The sequence below is a fragment of the Choloepus didactylus genome, chromosome 7 (genome assembly GCF_015220235.1).
Source record: "Choloepus didactylus isolate mChoDid1 chromosome 7, mChoDid1.pri, whole genome shotgun sequence".
Taxonomy (NCBI): domain Eukaryota; kingdom Metazoa; phylum Chordata; class Mammalia; order Pilosa; family Megalonychidae; genus Choloepus; species Choloepus didactylus.
This window is the reverse complement of record NC_051313.1, coordinates 138,794,967-138,818,431: the sequence shown is the minus strand read 5'-3', so window position 1 is coordinate 138,818,431 and position 23,465 is coordinate 138,794,967. Positions and strand designations below refer to the sequence as shown.

Genomic DNA, 23,465 nt, shown 5'->3' with positions numbered 1-23,465 from the left:
TGGAGCTCTTCATTGGGCTGGCAGAAACTCGGTCAGTCTGGCAGCTCCCCTTGCCCAGTCCTGCTTCCACCCATTTCTTTCCATAGGTGTCACTGCCCAATAAATCTTTTGCTCTCCTAACCTCACCTAAACACCTGCTTCCCGAAGGAACCAACAGACACATGGTTCAAGATGGAGGATGTACACATAAAGGTTCATTGTGCTCGTCTCTCTACTTGGGAGTATTTTTGAGCATTTTCATAATAAAAAGTTTTTCTAAAAATGGGAAGAGAATAGAAAATGGAATAAAGAGTGCCTTAAACATTAAGTATAGATGAAGAGAAATAGAAATTCCCAGACAAATCCAGAAAACTAATTGCTGTGAAAACCAGTACATATGACATAGAAAAAAATAAATAAGAATGAGTAAAGTGTCTGGTGATTTGTTTTTTATCAGAAAGCAACTAAGCAGGGAGACAGGAAAAAAAAAAGTTATAATCTTAGCTATCTTATTGTATGCCAGTCAGCAGAGCTGAGTAACAAAATGAATTGGAGATAATTTGAAAGAATTTCTTACAAGATAGGGCAATAAATCTGACCTTGTTTTACCAAGCTTGGGAGAAAATTGACACAAAATTGAAATATATAGATGCAGGCATCTGCTTTTATTTGAAAGAAATGGGCCTGTTAGGGGAAGAGATTGAATAGAATGCTATGTCAAAAAGACAGACAACTCTATGGCTACCCATGAACCAGTGGATAGATGCATCCTGAAGAGCAAATAGATGAGTGTACAAGGATATAGGAGTAGAAGTGACACTGTTATGATGCAGGCCTGTGCTTCTCACACCTAGCAAGTCATCAAAATTGCTTAGGGGATTTTTTTTTTTATTATTATTAAATTCAGTTTTACTGAAATACATTCACACACCATACAATCATCCATGTTATACAATCCACTGTCCACAGTATGATAACATAGTTATGTGTTCATCACCACAATCTATCTCTGAACATTTTCCTTACATCAGAAAGAACCAGAACAAGAATAAAAAATAAAAGTGAAAAAAGAACACCCAAGTCATCCCCCCATCCCACCCCATTTGTCCTTTAGTTTTTATCCGCTTAGGGGATTTTTAAAATGCAGTTTCTTGAGCCCCTACTAAATCAGAAACTCTAGGAGTTGGGTCCTGACATTTGTATTTTTAGAACGAAAAAAGTAGTTTTGCCCATGAGTTGAGTTTGTAAATCCCTAGTATATAGACTACTGGCCCCTGAACCAGATGAATAAAAAGGGTGGTGGGTTCCTAACGCACACTTTTTTAAAAATGTCCTATAGGCATGATTTATTAGTGATGGAGAATTTCAACTCTCTGAACATCTGTTGCAAGCTTTATGTGGCTAAAAGCAGAGCAGCAAATAATTTGCCTTGCTGAGTTTCTAAGAAGATGGAGCAAGCAAATGGAAGAACTACCTACTGCCCTAGATTCAGTTCTGACCTACTAGGACAAAATAATGTTTAGCAAAGAGGATGAGTTAGGAGCCATTAGGAGAAAATGTCATTGAATTCCCATAGTTTGAGGTAGCAGATACAAAGAGAAGAGGATTCAGAGATAAAACTCAAGGATAAAGAAAATCATGATTCCAAGGAATGGGCCTCTGGAAGGATGGTTCATTGTACTTAAGATGTTTAGCAAGTTTCTCAAACATTCAAATCTCAAAAGGTAAATACTTAAATAGTAGAATTTTTAAAATGTACTTCTGTTAGTTGCAACAAATGTATCACACCAACACAAGGTGTTAATAATGGGAATCCTGTATTTTATGCATGATTATTCTGTAAACTCACAACTTCTCTAATGAAAAATAATTTTAAAAGGTAAATACAGGTGAGCGCAATGATAAAGATAGAGAAAATCTAAAATAAATAATGAAACCCAGCAAACAAAAGCAGAAACAAGCAAACATAAACTAATAAGTTACTCTAATAAAGCTCCAACTTTGACCATTTATTGGAATCTCCTGGGAAACTTCTTAAAAAATACAAATCACCCCTTCAAATTTTGATTCAATGTGTCTAGAAAATCAGTATAAGTATTTTTTTTTAAATCTCCATGGCAGATTCCAGTATGCACTGTTTTGGAAGCTCAGGTTTTTAAAGGACCAGATGGGAAGAAGGAAGCAAACCAAAGTAATGTGTAAGAAAGTGACACAGACAGAATATTATTAAAATGACCTAAGGCTGGTAAAGAAACACAAAGGCAAAAACAAAATCAAAACACCTTTCAGCTATGTTTGGGACTGGTTGCTTAGGGACAAGATAGGCATGCTGTTGGGAAGAAGTTCAGAGACTTAGAAGGCTAGAAATGAGTAAATATCTTTGCAATTTTCTAAAATGGATAGAAAATGGATTCTGTAATCTACGGCTGGATGAGCTTGATATGGATCTCAGACAAGAGTCTAGAATGTGTTACAAAAGCAACCTTATAATAGGCGCCAAATGACAAAGAAGTGATTATAGGACCCAGCATGGGTTCACAAGAACAAGTCCTGTTAGTTCAGCCCATTACCATTCCTCAGCGGGAGGGGTGGGGGGAGGTGGTACTGGCAGATGAAGACAACGTAGCACACATTTCCATTCGGGCATCTGGACTTCAGCAAAACAACTGGCCATGTTTCTAATGACATTCCTGTGGTTAAGATAGAGGAAAATAGGTCAGGATGCTAGAACATTTTACGGGGTTATTAACTGTTCAAAAAGCATATCTAAAAACAACACTCATGAATGGACTGATGTCAAACTTGGCAAGAGGCTCCTCGAGCAAAGCACCTAAGTCTTGGTATCTGCCAGAGAAATAGTATACAGCCCTGGGTGGGTCTTAATATTTTTATCAGTGACTTAGATGAACATACAAAAGGCATGCTCATCATTTCTAAAGGAGACATAGGTTGGTATTGTAACGCATATATTATTTGGTAAAATCTGAGTCTAAACAGATTGTGATGGCGTTGGAATGATAAGCAAAGTTTAAAAATAATTAGATTTAAGAAGGTCAACAGTCCAACACTTGATTTCTGAAATCTTATGGACTTGTAGAGAAGTGTGATACAACGGCAAGTGACTTTTTTTTTAAGAGCCTTGAGAGTTTTAGTCAATAATTAACCCAATATCGCTTAAAAACAGTATAGCTGCAAAAAAAAAAAAGTGATCAGTCTACTCTAATAAAAGTAAAGAATCTGAAATGAGGGAGGGTGCAATAGGGCTGTGTTCTGTGCTGCTCAGGTCATACCTGGAATTTTGCATTCATTTCTGGATTCCATATTTAAAGAGTGAGGTATGCAATCTAGAATACATTTCAGGGAGAACCACCAGCAAGGTAAGGAACATAAAACCAAGCCATACAAAGAATAAATGAAGGAGTTGTCTTGCCTTTTAAGAGATGATATTGAGGGATAAGATACCTGACTTCAAATACCTGTAAGGCTGTCTTGTGGAAAAAGAATGAAACTTTATTTGGTGTGCTCCAAACTGACTGAACTAGGACAGGTGCCTGGAAGCTTTGGGAAAGCTGAAAGATTTTCCATTTTAGAGTGAGATACTAGCAATGAGCTGTATGAAAACAGAACCAGCTTCCTCAGCAAGCTGAGTTCTCCATCACTGGGCATGTTCAGGTGGAAGCTCGGAGCTCATTACAAGGCACGTTGTACAGGACAATCAGGCATCAAATCAACTGGATGACCTTGGGGACAACAGGATCCTGACATGTTATGACTCTAAGAATACAAAGTAGACTTGTATAACACATTAGATACATTTCTATCTATAGGAGAGTGGGAAAGGCTTCCATTTATAATGAAGGTCAGAGGCAGGTAGGAAATCAGGGCAGAGTCTCACCATCTTCTAGGATGGATGGTCGATCACCTGTTGACAGGTACTGTCTCTTCCCAGCAATCCAAAATAAGACAGGCCAATGCCCATCTGATGACTTTGGAGTAGGGGCTACTCCTTTGCCAAGTTCACCCTATCAGGGTGCCCCAGATCAAATATTCACTGAATTCTAACGGAAGTTTAAATGGGTCTTTCACTAAAGGATTTGAGTTAGTATCCCAGAGCTAGGGACTGGATGAGGATGGGGAACTGTGCCTTGACTTAGCTATGCTCTCTCTTACACCACACAGTGGAACAAACCCTCAGTCTCTCAGCCTTCCTGGTGAGCCCCCCACGACATCTTCTATTTCCCAACATTTCCTATCTCCTCTGGTTTTCCTCAGGATCCACTCATATTGTGTTCTTTAAGGCCTCTTCCCCCATAGCCCCTGCAATCTCCCTTAAATTAACAGATGAACAGAGTCCAGTCTCTTCTTCCAAGTGGGAAATTCTGCTGTCTCAGAAGGCGTCAGCCCACGGTCTGCTGGCTCTGTGGTGGGCAGAGGGCAGGCAGGAAGGGAATCCTTATGGGGGCCCACACTGGGGGATGAAGAAGTGGCTTCCCCTACAGCTTCATTTCTCTCCACCAACTAGGCTCTGGTCCCTTTCTCCTGAAAGTATCTAAAGAAAACACACCTTGCCACTGCAAGAATCAAATTTTCTCTGGAATGCCACACGTTCAAATCTATGGACATGCCTGTGCTGGTTTGGATGAATTATGTACCCCCAAACACCATGTTCTTCAATGCAGTCTTGTGGGGGCAGATGTATTAGTGATGATTAGGTTGGAATCCTTTGGATTAGGTTGTTTCCATGGAGATGTGACCCACCCAACTGTGGATAAGACCTTTGATTGGATTGTTTCCATGGAGGTGTGGAAAGACCCATTCAGCGTGGGTCTTGATTAGTTTACCAGAACCCTATGAAAGCTCAGACAGAAGGAGCTGTTGCTGCAGCTCAGAGAGACATTTTGAAGATGGCCACTGAAAGCTGACACTGACATTTTGGACAACGCCATTTTGAACGCGACACGCCTTCCAAGCTGACAGAGGTTTTCTGGACATGAATGGCCTTTCTCCAGTGAAGGTACCCTATTGTTGACACTTTAGCTTGGACACTTTTATGGTCTTAAGACTATAACTTTGTAACCAAATAAACCCCCTTTATAAAAGCCAATCCATTTCTGGTATTTTGCATAACGGCAGCATTAGCAAACTGTAACAATGCCTCTGACCTCATTCCTTGTAAAATAATGTCTCTGGCCTTATTATTCTAAATTATTCATTTGCCTTTTCCTGACAGGGTCTTAGAAACGGTCACCTCCCACCTAACTTAGCTTCCTAATTCTACTTCGCTCTGCTATAGTCTTATTTTCCACAGAGCAGCCAAAGGGAATTTCCTAAAACATACATCAGAATTCATCACTCCTCAAACTTTCAGTCACATTTGGAATAAAATGCAGACCATCTACCATGCCCACAGACCCTATCCTACTTCCAATGGTCTCTACTCCTTTACTCTGCCCCAGTCATGCTGGCCTTCTTGCTATTCTTTCACTATCCTAAGTTCCTTTGCACCTCAGGGCATTTGCACTTGCTATTCCCTCTTCCCCCAGCTCATCACCTGACTTGTTTCCTCACTATCAACAGGTCTCTGCCCAATTTCAACCCTTCCTACCTCCCAATCACATCTAAATAGTCTCCCGCATCCATTTTTCTCTATCCCTTTGCTTCATTAGTCCACCACGTGAGATCATAATATATATTTATTTGTTCACTTGTTTATAGTCTCTCCCTCTAGAATGTAACCTCTATGAGGGAGGCAGGCTTTTGCCTGTGTTGTTCATTACTCTATTGTCAGCTCCTAGAACAGTGCATAGCACTTGGTAGATGTTCAAGTTTGAGCCCTGATTGCAGAGCCTGTTGAAGCAGAGTGGGAAGGTAACCCTACCCATCATGTTAGTGAAAATGTAAGAAATTGTGTAGCTGTCTTGGTCTCCATCTAAGCAGGGAATAAGGCACATGCTTTCTCTAATATTCCCAGGCCTGGGTATCATGGACAGAACACCTTGGCTAGTTTGAAAAGGATCCAGCTACATGTTTGACTCAAAGAGATTGTTCTCTAGGTGTCTTGGTAATGAAACAGGATTCTCTGCAAAGTGAAGTCAACCCTTATTGACCCATTGACTCTTCATCCCAGATGGGGAATCTCTCAGTGACCTGCTCCTTGTCAGTAACCCCAGAACACGCAGCAGGGGGAGAGGGAGAGCCCTACAAAGTAGCCAGTGATTAAACCACCTGTCTGTAGCTCCAGATTAGGAAAAAATCATAAAGCACTGAAGGGAAAAGATAGTGAAGCTATTGGCTAATAAGGCCTGGGAATTATTCATAGATTTAATTTATCCATATTATCCCCTGGATCCCACTACCATAAGAAATGGACATGGCTGCACATTTATTAAATGATGCTGAACTTAATGCTCTTTGCTAAAATGTTAATCACTCGTTCACCTGCCCAGATCTTTTTTATCAAATCATTAGAGCATCCTGGCTATGATGGCTGACTAAGCCTCAGAGAGGAAGAAATTATATTCAAGCAATATTCAACTTGAGAAGACACTTTAAATCTAGGATACCTTTTCAAGATGTGCAAACATGAAAATAAATTCCAACTTGTGCATGCTAACTATAGCTTCCATTTACACAAAAAGGAGAAACCCAGTGAATTAGGGTAATAATTACAGGAAATGATGAGGATGAGGATGAGGATGAGGAGGATGATAAACACTTATTTGATACTTATGTACCAAAGGGCTTTACATATAATTTAACCCTCATAACAGACCTGTGAAGTGGATAGTTTGACCCATTTTACGGATGAGGAAACTGAGGTATCAGCTGTCTGAGGTCACACAGCTGATACATGGTAGACCTTGGATTAGACCCAGATGGTCTCCCTCCAGGATTGTGCTCTTTACCACTGGGCCATACTGCCTCTCCCAAGTTTCCTGGAGGGACATCCCTAGCTTCTGGAAGGAAAATGCCAGGCTCTTTCTTATCCATATTGAGAGAGTCATTGATTCTCTCAAAGACAGGGTCATCTGTTCATTCTTTCATTCAGCTCCTCTTTCTTGAGCACACTCTGTGCAGGCTCTAGGGGACAGGTCTTTTATCTAGGTCAAGTAGTCCAGAGGGGTAAAAAGTTCTTATACCTTTGCTTCTTTTTACAGTCATATCTTCTCTTCTCTTATACCCCCAGCAAATCCCTCCATAAAAGAGAGGACATCATGTCAGAGAAGAGAAATGGGAGTGAGGAGCAAAGCTTTAGACACCCCACCCTTCTGGCACCCCACACCCCAAATCCCAGGCCCCACCTCCACTCCTGTGACATATAGGGACATACAGGGACACACATGCAGGGGTGTGCTGGGACCAGTTTGCAGAGGCTCTCGGTCTCACTGCTCCCATGTCTTCCCAACTCTGTTCAGCGATACCATGTTGGCCGTGGGGTCTGTTTGTTTGTTTATTTGTTATTGCTTTCAGCGAGCCGGCTTGCAGCACACCCCTGCACGGAGCATGGGAGGCCTCCCCATGAGATGGGCTGACAAGCCTCGTGCTGTTCTGCTCTCTCCAGTAACTGCATTTAAGATAATGCAGAGTACACACTTGTCTTCTCTCATAATTCCCTCCAGAGCCATTATCATCTGTCAGGCAGAACTTTCATTATGAACATCTTCACTACACGGAAGCTTGCAACCACCAAAGCCGACTGACTCACAACTTCTCTCGTTCACTGAGCACAGACCCAGCATTCCTTCACATCTGCTGACTCCCTCCCCCCAAACCCCAGCTCAGACTGCCAATTCTTCCATCCCTTTCGGCCCTGTTGAATTCTCTACTCCTGCAGTCAACTATAGTTAATGGTTAGACTGCATTTGAACCCCAGCTTTACCACCACAGAGTTCCCTTTAAGCCTCAGTTTCATCATCTGTAAAATTGGGGTGATGGTAGTACTCCCCCTCATAGAATTGATTTGATGGTAAAACTTCTAAAAGTGGGTAAATCACATAGCAATTCCTGGCATGAAAGCCGAAATTACTATTATTACACACTCCTCTCGAAAGGCAACTGACAAGCTCAGCTCCTTTAACACTTAGCTACTCCCTGCTTCTGTTCAGGGATAACATAAACAAATCACCATCCACTTCCCTACCTCCTTGACATTGCTCACATTGATCCCTTATTTGGAAAACCCTTTCCCTGCCTATTGAAATCCTATACAACCTGCAAACCCTAAGAAAATGCCCCCTTCTATATGAAATTCTTGCTGATCCTCCCAGTTGCAATTAGACCCTGGCTTCTTTGCTCTTCTGGGAGGCTGGCTAGGGGTCACTCACATGGAAGTATCACACTTACCCGCCTTCTTCATTTTGCCTTAAATGTTCGTAGAACTCCACTTCTTTGAGCCAAGGTATAGAAAATTGTTATCAAAATGTAAATGCAATCTGGGAGGGATATGCATTTTCCCACATTGATGCATTAGCAATGATTATTAATCCATTAGCACTGATTAATTTCCCAGAATTGTGGAATCGTAGAGCTGAAAGGGCTCCTAGAGATCTTCAGTCTAACCCATCCACTTCACAGATGAAGAAAGGGAGGCTAGTGAGCAACTTAGCCAGGGTCTCACAGCTGGACTTGGAACCTGCCTACTGTTCTTTCCATCCCACCAGGCTCCTAGAGGGTTGGGTTGAAAGACAATGGTCAGATATGGAAGATTTCCAAAGAAGGCAGGTGGGGGGCAGCCAGGAGGGCAGGACAACATGGGGCCATGGGGAGAGAATCAGGTAAAGAGCTCAGAACGTTTCTGGAGCAAAAGTCCTGAAGGGAAATTACCTTCCTGCTTCATTGTTTTGTCCAAATTGGCAAAGTACCTATCCAAATGCTGGCTCAGCCACAAATGGCTCAGCCACAAACGGCACCATGTGTGGGAAGGCAGGCTGGGAGTCGATCCCTCCATTATTTAGGATGTGACTTTTTTACATTTCCTGATGGCTACACAGGTTCCTGTTCTTGGAAGACATCCCGAAGTCTAAAATAGCTGCCACCAAATTCCAACCTCCAATCACTCTCTATTCCTTTATCCTTCAGCAGGCTTCTCACTACCTGAAATTATGCTATTCATTCATTCACTCATTCTCTCATTCATTTTCTTGTTTATTGTCTAATCCTGCCCTAGAAGATAAACTTGATGGTAGGGACTTTGTCATGACCTAGTATGTTCTAGGTGCTTAATAAATGTTTGGATGAATGAATGAGTAAAAGTCACAACCATAATGTGTTCTATAAATAGATACCTGATCTTCCTACTTTTTTGGGGGGAGATTCATTCTGCTGTTCTTTTTCTTACTTCTTAAATTTTCTGTTTAGCTCGATAATTTTGATCCTTCCTACTTTTCTATTGTAAGCATTTAAGCTATAATTTTCCGACTACCTCCTGGTTTAACTGCATTCCCAAAGTTTTGATTTCAATATGTTAATTATTGCTCAATCCAAGCATTTTACATTTTTCATCAGGATTTCTTTTTTGACCCATGAGTTCTTTGGAAGCATAGATGTATGTGTGTGCATATGTTTAATTTCCAAATGAATGGGAATTTTCTACATTTATTACATTATTTCTAACTTGATTGATGGTCCGAGACCACAAATCTGGATGATTCCAGTCTTTTGAAATCCAGTTTTATAGCCTGCCACTTGAGCAATCTGCATTAATATTCCATGTGTTCTGAAAATAAGGTATTTTCTCTTAGAGCTGGTACAACGTTCTTTGTAAGTTTTCTTAACCGTGATATTCAACTCTTCTACGTCCCTTCTTCTGGATTGGTTATTTTTTTTTTCTTTTTCTGTTTCATTTTTCTATTCCATTCTATTCTTTTTCTATTGCTCTATTTCATTTTCTATTCCATACAATTTCCAGTCTTCTGGATTATTATTTTTTTCTTTCTCCCTTCCAGTTTTAGCCTCTAGTTGTTTGAAAATTAAAGGGTTTACTCTATTCTTAAGTGTTTATTGCACCTTTTAAATTACAAAAGAGCCTACGGCTCTTTAATTCTGATCAAACTGCTCCTGCTTATATGCTACTGTGCTGTAATATTTCAGTTTTTCTAATCTATTTTCCAACACAATTTAGACATTAATTGTATTGTTTTAAACAGTCTTTATTTAGACTTACCACATCTTTGCTCACCATTTCTATTTCTATCTCAGAACTTTCACCTGGAATAATTTTCTTCTGCCGAAAGTAATCATTTAGAATTCCCTTTGGTAAATGTTTCCACTTACGGTTTGCCTCTAAATGTCTCATCCTTTAACAAGTAGTTTCACTGGATAAAGTATTGTAAATTGACAAAGTTTTCTTGGAGCACACTGAATATGCTATTCCTCTGTCTAGCAAATTCCACTGGTTGAGAAGCGGTTGTTAATCCTTTGTAGGTGATTGTCTTCGTTTACCAGGGCTGCTATGACAAGTAGCACACAATGGGTTGACTTAACAACAAGAATTTCTTGTCTTAGGGTTTTGGAGGACAGAAGGCTAAAATCAGGGTTTCGACAGGCCACGCTTTCTCCAGGAGTCTGCTGGTTTCTGTTGCTGGCTGGCTGCACTCCCTGGCATTCCTTGCCTTACATCTCTGTCTCTGTCACATGGATTCTCCTTCTGGCTTCTACTTCTCCAGCTCAGTTGTCTGAATTTCCTCTGCCTTATAAGGACTCCAGCCATATGGATTAAGTACCACCTTGACTCAATTTGGCCACATCTAAAGAGGATCTTCAAAGATGCTATTCACAAGTGGGTCCACACATTAACGAATAAGAGGTCTTCAACGATCCTATTTACAATGAGTTCACACCCATGGGAATGCGGATTAAAACTTGTCCATGTCTTTTGTGGAGGAAATGACTCAATCCCCAAAAGTAACCTGTCTTTTCTCACTGGCTACTTTGTAAAAACCTTCTTTTTCCCTTTGATAATTCTGCAGTTTACCTATGGTGGGACAAGGTGCATATTTCTTTTTATTTATCCAGCTTAGATTTGGGGGGTGGGGGTAGGGGGTAGGGAGCTTCCTAGAATAGATATTGGTGTCTCTCAATTAATTTAGAAAATTCTCAGCCATCATCACTTTGAGTATTGCCTCTTCTCCATTCTCTCTGGAACAGTGATGAGACAGAGATTAAACCAGCAATGTCCAAGGTGGTAGCCACATATGGCTATTTAGGACATTTCCATCATTGGAGACAGTTCCATTGGACAGCACTGGCAGACTTCCTCATTCTATTCTTTTCCCTTAACCTTTCTTTCATATTTTCCATCTCTTTGTCTCACTAGACTGAATGATTTGCTTGGATTGATCTGGTTCGCAATTTCTTCAGTCTGTTTAATCTTTGATTTTTAAAATTTCAACTATTATATTTTTATTTATAGACATTATATTTTGTGATATATATACATATTTCATCTCTATATAAGTGTGTGTGTATATCTATATATAGCACTTCTTTATAAGTCTTTCATTTTCTTAAATATATTAAGCATAGTTATATATTCTGTGTCTCATACGTCTTTTATGTTGTTTGTGCTGCTACTATTTTGGGGGGGGGGGGCTTACCCAGGTTGTTTTGTTTCTTTGTATATTTTGCAACTTTGTTTTTTTTAATTGCAAACTGCTATTTTTTTTCCTTGGAACTTAATTTTTGGGCATACCATATACCCCAAATTCAGATTTGTGTTCCTTTAGAGAGAATATGAGCTTGCTTCTGCCTGTCACGTGGTGATACCAACCCATGATTTAAGTAAAGTTTTTACATGAAATTTTCAGCCCACACAGGTGCTGTGAATTCAGGCTGAAAGCTCACACGAGGACTGGCTTTTGCGTACAAATTCTTAAGGAGAACTCTCTTTTCCTCTACCCCACACCTAGGGTTGTGGCAGACAAGTTTTTTTATCTGTCCCTTTCTGTGTGATGGTTTATTTCTTATTACTCTTACAGGGATTGTAGATCCTCGGGTTATCAGATTAACATGTGTGCACAGTGAAACGTTCTTCTATTATATTCATCACCTTGGGAAAGCCCAAGATTGTATCTTCAGCCCTGTACACCTGAAGCCATCAAGGTCCTCATGTTTGGCAGTCATCCCTGGGGAGAAAGCCAGTCTCAGCACTCACCCACTTTCCAGTGTTTTAAAACTCTGTAATCATAAGGAACACATCAGACAGACCCAAACTGAGGAGTGTAAGAAAGGGATAAGTTTAGTTTTCACACAGAGACAGCATGGAATAAGGGAAATGGAGGCAAAACCAGTTTAAACAAGCCCCAGACAAAGAGAAGAGAGAATCTGCCAGCCCCTTATATGGAAAAGTAACCATGGTTACTGGAATGTAAAGAAATATGAGGTAAAATCAGAGGCGGGAACTCACAGCAAAAAGAAAAAAAAATTTTTTAAACTAAATGAACTCTGGGATAGGCTAATCAGTTCAAAATCTCAATAATGAGCTAGTTGGTTCTCTGGGATTGGCTGTACAAATTAAAATCTCAAAAGATGAATTAGTTAGTGTTTTTGGATAGGCTGTAACCTCTGTAGTACCCAGTCAATGGGGAAACAGGGGAGGGACTTACGAATTAGGAGTAGGAGATTTAAAGATCCCCGTTCTCTTCCTCTGGCACACCAGCCTGCCACATATTTGGCTGGACGCCCTATCTTGCAAGATTGTAAATAAATTCTTTTCTCCTCCAGAACCGAGTGAGCGTTTATTCCCTTACAGGTGCCGCTTTATTTCCGACAAGGGGCATTCAACAGTAGCTGACCAGTCCTCTTCAAAACTGTCTAAATAGACTAAAACCTGTTTAAGGAACCGGGTTCCAGAAGGAAAGAGAAGTTTGAAAGGAGACAAATGGTAACAGTTATAGAAAAGCAAGATTAGTTCACATTTAATCCCTCAACAAGAGGGATTACTCAATCAAACCTGTTACATGTAGATAAAAATAATATAAAGTCAAAAAGCCAACACTTCCCCTGAATGGAGCTTTCCCTAAAACTCTACATAATGTCTTTGCATTAGAAAAAGGAGCCCGTCCGAGCCTGCTGTGTGGGGATACTTCAGACTGGACACACTTTTACTGTCTGGAGTAGTTCTGAAGAGGGGTAAGAGGGATCCCGTGAGCTGGAGACCAATCCCACCCCCCTACAACACTCTCAGAATTGGGAAATGTTCTCTTCTATTAACATGGCAAGTCCTGGGACATAATCAATTGTTCTCCTTTCAAGTGCTCTCTACCCAAAAAAGCACAATGTTTTAACCAATAAGGATATAAAGACCCAGAGAGACGCTGCTGACTTTGACAAGGTCACATTGCAATTTGTGCCTGAGACTGGAATAGAATTGGTGCCCCACTGCAGAAGCCAGCACAATCAAAGCCTGGATGACCTCCAGCAATTGACCCAGAAAGTCCCTGAAATGATGAGACAGTGGGTAGAGTCTGCGTCCCAGGAAGCTCCTATTACCTCTCCCAGCCCAGTGAAGCCCAGTGCTAGATTCTCACAAAGTTAAAGAAATAGATAAGGTAGAGGAACCCCAAGATACACCCAGCCAAAGACCTGAAATCATAGGGTGATAGAGACTTTTGCTAGACTCAGACCCTACAGCAGAGCATAGGGAGAATATTCAGAACCAGACTGAAGACCAGATTCCTAAAGATGCAAGATAGACTCTTCTCTATCACCAGGGGTGTCTATGTACCCCCTTTCTCTCAGCATAACCCCTCCAATCCCCTCTCATCCATGCTGTAATGTTAGAAGCAAAAGGGAAGCAGATTCTCCTGAGGATTTGTGAACTAAGTAGCTGGAAATGGGGAGAGGATGTCGTTGAAGAATCATCATATGCTAGTCACTAAGAACACACGTCACCACCACATGTCAGAGAGCTGCCTAGCCCCCAGAGAACCTTCCCTCGGATTCCAGATCTAGACACCACCTCTTCTTCAGCTAAGGCTTCCCCAGGCCTTACACTAGACCCTGGCTGTGGCACTCGTAGCATCTCTTGAACCCATTCCCTCCTTCCTACCCACAATGCTGATGCCCCAGTCTTCCTTAGCTGTTGCAGCAGAAGCCTACAAACTAGCACTGTTGAAGAGAACGATAATGCAAGCCACAGGTGAAATTTTAAACTTCTTAGTAGCTACATTTAAAAAAACTGGAAAGCAACAGGTGACATTAAATTTAATAATGTATTTTATTTAACCTGATAAATCAAAAATAACTCCTGTGTTTATTTTACATTTATTACCACATTTCAAGAGCTGAATAGACCCTTGTCTAGTGGCTACTGTATTGAACAGAGTCTCTCTAAGTGTTTCAAGTGATTTCTTATGGTTTCAAGTCTTGGAAGGGTGTAAGATTTTAGAGGATAGACATTTTCTCATGCACATCTTTTACTTTTCCAGTGGGGTCCATAAGAGAAAGTTCCAATAAATTCTTTTTTATTCCGATAAATTTGTATCAAACTCAATTACCTGCCCTTACATACGAGGTTGTCCGTCTGAAAGAACCGCTTTCCTCTTCCTTTTACCCCATTTGCCTCAAGGACATCAATTGTTTCTTCTCCAGTTCAAAAGGCATTCTTCAGTGAACCAAAGCCAAAATAACTCTAGCCTTCTTGCACTCTGTGGAAGGGCTGGCTGACCAGTTGGGATGGGAGATTCCTCTACATATCTTTTCACACCTAGAAATCCAGGGGAGTCCCATGAAAGGAAAAGTGAGTTGAACTCTAATTCCCTTTGGGTTTCTGGAACATAGGGCATGTCTGATGAACTGCTATGTTCCCAGACTGGGGCTAGCTAGAAAGATAAAAGCAGTGAGGCCTCAGAGAGAGAATTCACCATAAAGGGTCGGAATATTAGAGAGGAGGGTAGATTCTGGGTGTGCCTGCATGCACATTGATAGCACTACAATATGTTGAGTCCGGGTAGTTTTACTGTGAACCTCCTGCTGGTTGAATGCAAAGCCAGAAGAAGGAGAACTCACCCTCTCAATGTAGAGATATTGCCTGGACAAACTGACAAAGATCTGAGAGCAGGTGGGCAGCACTGGTTGATCAAGCCCTTTCCCTACAGGTGTGTTAGAGTTTGAGCTGGAAGGTGAAAGCTCAGCCACACCAGGCTGAGAAGGAAAGTTGGAACACAGAGTGCAGGAGAACCTCACTTCCAAGTGACCCAGTGGCAGAGTCCCGAGGGTGTCTGATATCAGGGCTAGAGAAGATGCTCTGGTTTTCAGCCTCTGGGAGGGGGGGGGGCACCTGTGTTCACAGGTGCTGGTAACTCCAGTAACAGCTGCAGTGGGAAAGAAATTCAGTTCTTCTTGCAGAGTGACACCCTGGTGGAAACGTCAGGCTTGGGGCTATTGTGTGGTCCTGCTTGGCTGGATAAAGAACTGATTTCTGGACATATGTGAATAACCCTGAGGAATTCTCAGGAAAAAAAAAAAAACTGGGAAAAGAACCCTGGAAGCAATTCAATTTTCTGCAGCCAGGAAGGGTATTTTTATAACTATGATTTCATTCGTATAAGCAGGCAAGCAAGACAAAGACGTTGCTGCTAAGCACCCTAAGACAGTCCCACTAGAGCCACCAAATGGAGTTTGAGGATAGTGCCTTTAGAAATAGACTAACAAATTCTGGCCATCTCACCAGATATTCCACGACTTGCTCAAATTTAAAAATGTCATGGCAATTAGTGCAATCGCTTCCATTCAGAAACATCACAAAACATCTGTAGAAAAAATAAACAATCCCATGCCTTTGGCAGAAGAGCTGAACCAAGTGTGGAAACCAAGTATCAGCTGCCGGCATGGAGGCTTTGCGGCACCCACTCCTCTCCTCTTCCTGTTGGAACCTCACTGAAATGCCGGAAAGGAATAAACAATGGCACAAACTCACATGGCCAAAGAGACTGGGAGGGGAGATATCAGTAGGCAATTGATGCCTATCAAAACTGACAGCTGGAAAGTGGGTTCCAGATGACTCAACAGACTAGGGAAAGCTGAAACTTAAGCCAGCAGCATGGGAAACCATGGAATCAAGCTGTTTTCCCATTGAAGAATCGTGGAAAAATCCAGGTGTTAGAGAAGAAAAGGAAAACAGGAGACTGGTTGAAAGACATCGTACATAGCATTTAGATCCCCAGATTCCACCCCCTACTTCATGCAATTAAGTGACTGTCCCTCTCCCATGGGCAGATGACTGGAAGTTCAGAGACTGAACAACGTAGACTTTGGACTCCAAACACAGCTGAGGGCAGAGGAAGAGCCTTAGTGAAAAATGGAAATTTAAGTGAAAGTCCACATACTGAGCAGTGAGACTCCAACATTTCCTCCTACTTGACTGGCAGAAGTTTGACTGCCAAGGCAGAAGATTAGAGCTGCAATTTCCAATATGGTTGCCGCTAGCCACGTGGGGCTATTTAATTTTAAATGCAGTAAAACGGAATACAAATACAACTTCACTTTTTCCATCACACTTGTGACATTTAAAGTGGTCAACAGCCACATGGAACTAGTGGCTGATATTGAATTTTCATCATGGTGCAAGGCTCTACTGGACAATGGTGAGTTGGAGAATCCCTCTGTGATGAAACTGACCAGCTGAGAGAAAAGACCTAGGGGCTGACATTGCTGACCACCCATTGAGAAACTCAACAGTCAACAAGCCCCTCTCATGCAAACGGAGCTTTCTGTCTGCAACTGAGTACCTCATTCTTATACATAAAAGGGAAAATCTGAATTACCAAACATTTGAGCAAAGCCCCAACCAGGAGACAGAGGGAGATAATTCAATACATGGCCTTCATGAAAGAAAAATGGGAAAGTATAAAACATTTGATAGGCAAACAAAAAATTTAGTGGCTTAGATGGTAAAGTTGCTTGGGAAGTCAAACAACAAAACATTGAAAACCGGAAAGAAAACAAGAAAGTTAGAGTGTTTGCCCATAAGCTCCAGCTTTCAACTAAAAGGAGTTCCATAAAGAGAGAACTGAAAAAACAGAAGGAAGAAACCAAGGAGGAATGGTGGTGTAGCCTGAGGCTGGCAGGAGCAGGAAGTTCTTACTAACCTAAGTCCTGAAGACATGAGGGGAGAGGGTGGTTCCTGAACCTGGGAAAGCTGCAGCTGGAGGACACAGCCACCTGACAGAAACGCGGCCACTGCCAACCCACAGCTTAGCAAAGAGGGAGCTGGAGCACAAACACTCCCACTTCCTCCTCCACCCCCATCCAACTACCTCACATCATCTAAAACCAACTAGAAGCCAGAGGATGAGGGAGCTTATTAAATAGGTCCAGAAATATCAGTCCCCCAGGCACAGAGCAGAGGACAGGGCTGTGGAGGAACAACTGAGGAAAGTCCAGCTCTCCTCTCTGTACACTTTCTCAGGAAGCCACTGGCAGCTGGGATTCAGTGAAACGGGAGAGTAAACCAAAGACACAAAGGACAGGGGATCCTTCCCAAGTGAAAGAGGGAGGCAGGGGAGGTCGAGTCAGAGAAATTGAGACCCTGAACCAGAACCACTAGCTAAGTCATCCCCAAATTCCTGACTTGCCAGAAACTTGAAATAATAAGTATTAATTATATTAAGGTGGTAACTTTTGCAGTAATTTGTTACGTGGTAATGGACATCTGATACAAAACTAAATTTGAAGGGTGAAAGAGGGAAAGTGTATCCAAGCAGACATTTACTCCAACCAAACTGGCTCACCCCATTGCCAATTCCTGCATTTGGGAACAGCTACTAAACGGTTTTTAGTATTGCATTACCAGGTTATCCTCTGTACAATAGATGATGTTAATGTACTTCCTTGACTAAAGAACTGTGCTGAGCTATAAGAAACTCACATTCCAATTATAATCATTATCAATGTTATTATCATTCCATTTACTATAGTCTTAATGTATTGGTTTATGGTGGGCATGGATTGTAAATTGTTGAAATCACAGTCTCGGGATTGGCAGAAGCACTGTCTTCTGAGGTAATGCCAGTTTCCCACAAAATGAATGGTCAGCACCATCAGATTTTTAGTGCTTTATATGTGTGGATCCTCCATGATTGCCAAAATGATGAGGATGATTATCATCATCTGCTGTGAATCTTTAGAGCAACTTCTCCCATGAGGAACTGATGGTGGGCTGTTGGGAACAGTTCCTACAAGCCATGAGATGAAGGAACCACTTGGTTGGAAAAAGAGCATAGCAACACCAAGGGCGCGAGGATGTACCATTTCTGTTGGGTGGCCTCATCTTTTCACAGATGGCCTGGGGAAGTGCAGACAAGAGAACAGGAAAAGGCCACCCATACTGAAGGGAAAGCAAATTTCGGGCTGATATTCCTTACATGCTTCATAGAGTGCTTGGTTTTCTCTTGAATTGTTTTCTTTCCAGCCTCTGTTCATACTTGAATCATTTCCCCTCTCTCCTGCCTCATTAAATCCTGCCTTTCCCAACCCATGTCTGATGCTTGGTCTCTAAGCCTGGCTGCTCAGATCTAGCTGCCTTTTCCCAAGTCCTCTGGCCTCACTTTCTTTTTCTTGCCCCTTCCCAGCTGTGTCTCTCTGCTTTTCTGGCACCAAATCATCAAAGTACATCAAACTACAAGAGCACATCAAACCATGTAAGTACAGCGAGAACATGTAGTCTCTTCTCCAGGTCTCTTTTGACTCTGGGAAATCTACATGTCATTACTCAAGGCAGCATATCCCAGTATGTCATTTCCAAGCAGATCTTCACTCTTGCCAGACTGGCTCAATCTACCACTTGTTCCTATATTTACTAACAATCTCAAGATGATTTGCAAATAGAAAATACACCCCCCCATGTTAATTTCCTAGGGTTACCATAACACAAACTAGGTGGCTTAGAACAACAGAAATGTATTATCTCACAGTTCTGAGACTAGAAGTTCGAAACCAAGGTATCGGCAGCCCATGCTCCTCTGAACAGGGAGAGGAATATCCTTCCTCACCCCTCTAGTTTCTGGCGTAGGCCGGCAATCTTTGGCTTTCTTTTGCTTGTAGATGCATCACTCCAATCCCTGCCTTTATCTTCACATGGCGTTATTCTTTCTGTGTCTGTCCGCCTCTTCTTTTGTTTTTGTTTTTTTTTTTAATACATTTTTTATTGTGAAATTTAACATATCTATACAGAACAGTGATAACTTTCAAAGTACGATTTAACAAGTAGTTAAGATCAAATTTCAGAGAATGTTATGGGTTACAGCTCCACCATTTCAGTTATTTCCTTATTGTGAAATATAAGATATATACAGAAAGGTGGTAACTTTCCAAGTAGAATTTAACAGGTACCTATAAAGCAAATTTAAAAGAATGGTATGGGTTACAGTTCCACCATTTCAGTTATTTCCTTCTAGCTAGTCTAATACCCTAGCATCTAAAAATATATATATTTATATAAAGATTCAGTATTCGTAATCCTTTGTTAAATCCTATCTTGTCTGTTGCTACCCTCTCCTCGTGTTTAATCACTTTCTTGATCTTCAGGGGTATCTAGGCAGTGACCACCCTAACTTATTTATATTGAAAAGGAGTTTCAACATTATTGTCCTCCTTTTCTTATAAGGAACACTAGTTATGCTGCATTAGGGTGCATCCTACTCCAGCATGAAATAATTTTAAACTTGATTTGCCATCTGCAAAGGTCCTATTTCCAAATAAGATCACATGCTGAGGTAATGGAGGATGGGATTTGAACACGTCATTTTGGAGGACACAGTTAAACTCATAACAATTCAACCCTAAGGCCCTTGGGTTCATGATAAAGGTATATACAAGTGAAATGTACCACCAGAAGATTAGGTGCCTTTCAGAGGTAAAGCTGCTCGTTGGTCATGTAGACAAAAAGTGCAGGCTTTGGGAAATAGACCCATCAACAAGTAGGGAAACCAAACAGCAGAAGGCATGGTGCCTGCACTTGGTGGCCACATATGGGGGCAGAGAAAGGCCCAGAGAGGCAGCAGCCCATTAAACCAGTGACATTCACTCTAGAGGTCTTCAGGAAAGTCAAATGCCTACTTGAAAGCAAGAGACAGGAGTGTTTTCTCCTTGTGCATGTTCAGGCTAAGAAGGAATCACAAGACAGTGGGGAGATTTGGTGAGCTCTATCTACAGAAGGCGGCAAGAAACCTTTAAGGCTTCTATATATGATCCCAGGGGGAATTCAAAATGATCTGCCAGGGGTCAAGACAATCAGTACTGTAAGACACTGGAGTATTTCCAGCTTCTCCACCTTTGTTATTTTTGCAATGCTCTGTTTGCCCTTCATGATTCACAGTGAAAGCCTTAAAAACAAAAGGACTTTTGTGTTTGTCTTTGGGGGGTATTAAAAAAATGAAAACTGCCTGTTACTTTAAGGCTAGCCTAAAAGGGAACAAAACTCCAAAGGATGGTGGAAGATTCTGAAGGAGAGGGAAGTGGACTGATTCCCTAAAGTCTGCTGTAGAGTGAAAAAAGGTAGAACACAGGAAGCAGAGTAGGATTTTAGGAGAAACCCTGAGACTGTCACAGAAAATCCTTCATGAGATTCCACCAAAATCGGCAATAGGACACGGGGTTCTGCAACATCTCTTACACAACTTTCCCCTTAGTTCTTGCTGCCCCTGGGATGAAAACTGCCTTTGGCTGGTGGATCACCTGAAGCCATCTGGTGGTATGAAAATGTCTCAAGGCCAACAGTCACCCACGTCTTCCAGTTATTGGCTCTATTCCTCTGGTAATGTTAGGAAACCATCAAATGTGCCTTAAACCAAAGGCTGGTGGTAACCTGTCCAGGGCCAGGGCAAACCCCTCATCCTCATTTTCTTAAAAAAATCCACTGACTATATTGAATGTTCAGCTCCATGATAGACTCTAAGACTACAAGGGGCTCTAGACCTTTTAAAAAATTGAACATTTTCATGGTGCAATTTTTAGGAGCACTGAGTTTTGAAACCAGTATGCCAGTGTTCAAATCTCAGCTCTGCCACTTATTGCCTCTATGATCTTGGATGTGTTACTTAGCTCCTGTGACTCAGTCTCCTCACCTGTAAAAGAGGATAGGAGTAGTGCCTTTCTCGTGGGGTTGTTTTCCCAGGAAGAAGTGGACCTTATTATGACCTTGAAGAAAAAGTAGAAGGCATAAAGATGAGAAAAGTGAGTACACTCCAGGCAAGGGGGTCAGAAGCATGAAAAACATTCCTGGACTCCAAGTTCCATTTTTGGCATCTCAACTCTTTTATTAAGCAGAGCAGTGGGTCAGAAATGCATTGCTTCTAAAACAGAGTTATTAAGGGTACATCCCAAGCCCTGGGAAAACCATTTGGCTATAAGGATGCCCAGTCACATCTCCAAATACTTAATCCTCATTTCATCAACATCCCAATTCTACATAAGCAGAAATTAAGGGATCTCATGGGTTTGGGAACCCTCGATGCAGACCACAAGGAACATCAGCGTGGGAATTGTTCATGTGCCTCCAAAGCTGGGGTTGAAGATTTCTTCTCCCCTGAACCCAGATAAGACTCACAAACAAAAGAGGAGTGACCCTCCTGCAGGAGAATGATGAGAAGCTTTGCCCTTTGGGTTCCTTCTTTCACCAAGCGCTTGCTGAGCACCCCTAAGAGACAGCAGGTGCAGGACAGTCAAAAGGGGCAGTCCTGGATCAAACGCCACCCCGCTGGGGCTTTACCCTCACTTCCCCAACTCTGGATTCCTTAAAAACCTACTTGATTCTGCCACAGTACCATGGAGACCCAACACTCAAACATACCCAGCTATTTGCAACTTTCCAAACACTTTCTGCTCCCTCCCACCGTTTTGCCTTGATGAAGGCCATAGAGGAGCAGAAATTTGAATCCAGGTCCATTTGCTGGCACAGTCTGTTCCCTTCCTCATTCCATTCCACTGCTGGGCATGTCCCGGATACTCAGTGTATACACAACTGACTCATCATATCTGCTTCTAGGAAATCTGGGCATATGTCTCATCCATGCATGGAAACCAAATATGCACCAGCACATCATGGGTCAGTTTTCCAAAGATCGGAATCTGCTGCTGACATCTCGAGGAGAGGCTGATAATCGTGCACAGAAGCTCCTGCTCACACATCCACAATTACCCAGTTTTTGCATGCAAATATCCACCTGTACTTGGGTTTCTTCAGTAAATGCCAACTTCATAGGTGCCATCCAGGTGCCCAAATTTGAGAACTTGGCATAGAGAGGAGAAGCTCGGGAACTCAAGCTCTGAGTCAGTTATGGGCTGATAGCATTATTATAATTAATCCTATGGATCCACCTGTAATCCAATAACAATGGTGGATGATTCAGCCTCACTCCCTCAACTCGTTACCCCCCTTTCCCTGCTCACCCCTTTTATAAAAAGAGCCAGCCTCATCTTAACTGTCCTCCCCACCACCACGCCTGCCTTTCAAAATTAAAAGCCCAGATGTGGGTGACCCATCTGTAGTGTGTGTCACGTTTTTAGCATCTTCTTTATTTAGAGCTGGGAGAAAGGGACTCATTAGAGAGAGGAAGTCCACAATGAAATCAGGAAACATTTGATCGGACCATTGTCACAACACAATACATACAATGAGGGAGATGCTGGAGTTGGCTGCAAACCCTTAAGGCGTGTTGACTGGCTCATCACTGACTCCCCCAGTGCTTATCAGAAAAGGGGGCCCAACAGCTCCGTGATAGAATCCAAGATTCTGGAAGTGGGGAGAGCCAGGAGGGTAGGCAAATTCTCTTTACTCTGTGGCTTTACTCTGCCATGGAAGCTGGGGTGTCTGGAGTCTATGGCAATTCGAACACGTTGGGCCTTCACAGCCTCAGTCTGTCCTTCCTTCCCAAGCAGGAGCACCTACAAGGACCTTAGTGATGATGAATCACTACTCCCAAAGTACCTGGCCTTTGGCAGCAGGCTGTTCCCTCAGCTTCCTGCCACATGAAGGGAAGGGCTTGTTGCCGGGGACATATGCCAAGGGCTTGATGCATGAAAACCATTCTTGGACTCCAGTTCCATTTCTGTTATCCCACCTCTTTCATTAAAGCAAGCATAAGGTCAGAAATGTATACACAGCTTCCAAAACAGAGGCATTAATGATACATTCCAAGCTCTGGGAAAACCCTGTGACTATAGGGAGGTCCGGTTACCGTGCCAAATACTCAATTGATGTTGCATCAAAATAGACCCAAATAAGACAGAAATGAAGACACAAAGAGGTGGAGTCTAGAGCCCTGATTTAGGAGAGAAGAGGCTAGACTCCAGAGGATAAAGATGGGGCTCTAACCCTTGACTAAGTCCCTAGCTTTGGGAGAACAGGATCCTTAACCTTACTTGTCAAAGGTCAGAGTGATTGTTTTATCCCTCTCAGAAGGTTGCTGTGAAAGTAAAATATGAAGATATTCATTAAAGCAATCTGGAAAATTAAAACATCATATAAAAGTTAAGTGTTAGTTTTATTA

The 23,465-nt window shown here is 42.0% G+C and overlaps 1 long non-coding RNA gene across 2 annotated transcripts in view; it reads right to left on the bottom strand.

The window, feature by feature from the left end:
• The window catches only part of LOC119539809, a 176,984-nt gene that overhangs the window by 110,331 nt on the left and 43,188 nt on the right, over positions 1–23,465 (bottom strand). Inside the window, exon 5 of one of the 2 annotated variants that reach the window (XR_005217943.1) lies at positions 1,978–2,669. The exons of the other annotated variant lie outside the window; for it this stretch is intronic. This is a non-coding gene — a long non-coding RNA (uncharacterized LOC119539809). Of the gene's footprint in view, positions 1–1,977; positions 2,670–23,465 lie in introns of those variants that run through there. 2 annotated transcript variants of the gene reach the window in all.